Genomic DNA, 3207 nt, shown 5'->3' with positions numbered 1-3207 from the left:
CATACTCAGATCTTCACCAAACTTTGCATGGATATATTGGATGTCAAGACACGTGGAAAAAACATACAAAACATAGGATTGGGGACATCAAGATTTTGGACGAATTTTTTAAGAATTTTCAAATTTTCAGAAAGGAGGTTCCATATAAGGTCAAAAACTACATACTCAGATCTTCACCAAGCTTTGCAGGGATACATTGGATGTCAAGAAACGTGGAAAAAACGTACAAAACAAGAGATTGGAGACATCAAGATTTTGGATGAATATTTTAAGAATTTTCAAATTTTCAGAAAGGAGGCTCCATATAAGGTCAAAAACTACATACTCAGATCTTCACCAAACTTTGCAGGGATACATTGGATGTCAAGACACGTGGAAAAAACGTACAAAACAAGAGATTGGAGACATCAAGATTTTGGACGAATTTTTGAGGAATTTTCAAATTTTCAGAAATGAGGTTCCAGATAAGGTCTAAAACTACATACTCAGATCTTCACCAAACTTTGCAGGGATACATTGGATGTCAAGACACGTGGAAAAAACATACAAAACATAGGATTGGGGACATCAAGATTTTGGTCAAATATTTTTAAGAATTTTCAAATTTTCAGATAAGAGGTTCCATATAAGGTCAAAAACTACATACTCAGATCTTCACCAAACATTGCAGGGATACATTGGATGTCAAGACACGTGGAAAAAACGTACAAAACAAGAGATAGAGGTCATCAAGATTTTGGACGGATTTTTTAGGAATTTTCAAATTTTCAGATGGGAGGTTCCAGATAAGGTCAAAAACTACATACTCAGATCTTCACCAAACTTTGCAGGGATACATTGGATGTCAAGACACGTGGAAAAAACGTACAAAACAAGAGATTGGAGACATCAAGATTTTGGACGAATTTTTCAAGAATTCTCAAATTTTCAGATAGGAGGTTCCATATAAGGTCAAAAACTACATACTCAGATCTTCACAAAACTTTGCATGGATACATTGGATGTCAAGACACGTGGAAAAAACATACAAAACATAGGATTCGAGACAACAAGATTTTGGTCGAATTTTTTAAGAATTTTCAAATTTTCAGAAAGGAGGTTCCATATAAGGTCAAAAACTACATACTCAGATCTTCACCAAACTTTGCAGGGATACATTGGATGTCAAGACACGTGGAAAAAAAGTACAAAACAAGAGAGTGGAGACATCAAGATTTTAGACGGATTTTTTAGGAATTTTCAAATTTTCAGATGGGAGGTTCCATATAAGGTCAAAAACTACATACTCAGATCTTCACCAAACTTTGCAGGGATACATTGGATGTCAAGACACGTGGAAAAAACGTACAAAACAAGAGATTGGAGACATCAATTTTTGGACGAATTTTTTAAGAATTTTCAAATTTTCAGAAAGGAGGTTCCATATAAGGTCAAAAACTACATACTCAGATCTTCACCAAACTTTGCAGGGATACTTAGGATGTCAAGACACGTGGAAAAAACGTACAAAACAAGAGATTGGAGACATCAAGATTTTGGACGAATTTTTTAAGAATTTTCAAATTTTCAGAAAGGATGTGCCAGATAAGGTCAAAAACGACATACTCAGATCTTCACCAAACTTTGCAGGGATACATTGGAGGTCAAGACACGTGGAAAAAACGTACAAAACAAGAGATTGAAGACATCAAGATTTTGGACGAATTTTTTAAAAATTTTCAAATTTTCAGATAGGAGGTTCCAGATAAGGTCAAAAACTACATACTCAGATCTTCACCAAACTTTGCAGGGATACATTGGATGTCAAGACACGTGGAAAAAACATACAAAACATAGGATTGGGGATATCAAGATTTTGGTCAAATTTTTTAAGAATTTTCAAATTTTCAGATAGGAGGTTCCATATAAGGTCAAAAACTATATACTCAGATCTTCACCAAACATTGCAGGGATACATTGGATGTCAAGAAACGTGGAAAAAACGTACAAAACAAGAGATTGGAGACATCAAGATTTTGGACGAATTTTTGAAGAAATTTCAAATTTTCAGATAGGAGGTTCCAGATAAGGTCAAAAACTACATACTCAGATCTTCACCAAACGTTGCAGGGATACTTTGCATGTCAAGACACGTGGAAAAAACGTACAAAACAAGAGATTGGAGACATCAAGATTTTCGACGAATTTTTGAAGAATTTTCAAATTTTCAGATGGGAGGTTCCAGATAAGGTCAAAAACGACATACTCAGATCTTCACCAAACTTTGCATGGATACATTGGATGTCAAGACACGTGGAAAAAACGTACAAAACAAGAGATTGGGTACATCAAGATTTTGGACGAATTTTTTAAGAATTTTCAAATTTTCAGAAAGGAGGTTCCATATAAGGTCAAAAACTACATATTCAGATCTTCACCAAACTTTGCAGGGACACATTGGATGTCAAGACACGTGGAAAAAACGTACAAAACAAGAGATTGGAGACATCAAGATTTTGGACGAATTTTTTAAGAATTTTCAAATTTTCAGAAAGGAAGTTCCAGATAAGGTCAAAAACGACATACTCAGATCTTCACCAAACTTTGCAGGGATACATTGGAGGTCAAGACACGTGGAAAAAACGTACAAAACAAGAGATTGAAGACATCAAGATTTTGGACGATTTTTTTAAAAATTTTCCAATTTTCAGATAGGAGGTTCCAGATAAGGTCAAAAACTACATACTCAGATCTTCACCAAACTTTGCAGGGATACATTGGATGTCAAGACACGTGGAAAAAACATACAAAACATAGGATAGGGGATATCAAGATTTTGGTCAAATTTTTTAAGAATTTTCAAATTTTCAGATAGGAGGTTCCATATAAGGTCAAAAACTACATACTCAGATCTTCACCAAACATTGCAGGGATACATTGGATGTCAAGAAACGTGGAAAAAACGTACAAAACAAGAGATTGGAGACATCAAGATTTTGGACGATTTTTTTAAGAATTTTCAAATTTTCAGATAGGAGGTTCCAGATAAGGTCAAAAACTACATACTCAGATCTTCACCAAACGTTGCAGGGATACTTTGCATGTCAAGACACGTGGAAAAAACGTACAAAACAAGAGATTGGAGACATCAAGATTTTCGACGAATTTTTTAAGAATTTTCAAATTTTCAGATGGGAGGTTTCAGATAAGGTCAAAAACGACATACTC

Source organism: Lepisma saccharinum, unplaced genomic scaffold (genome assembly GCF_977018435.1).
Source record: "Lepisma saccharinum unplaced genomic scaffold, izLepSacc3.1 HAP1_SCAFFOLD_201, whole genome shotgun sequence".
Lineage (NCBI taxonomy): Eukaryota > Metazoa > Arthropoda > Insecta > Zygentoma > Lepismatidae > Lepisma > Lepisma saccharinum.
The sequence above is the reverse complement of the archived record's forward strand: the minus strand, read 5'-3'. Positions refer to the sequence as shown.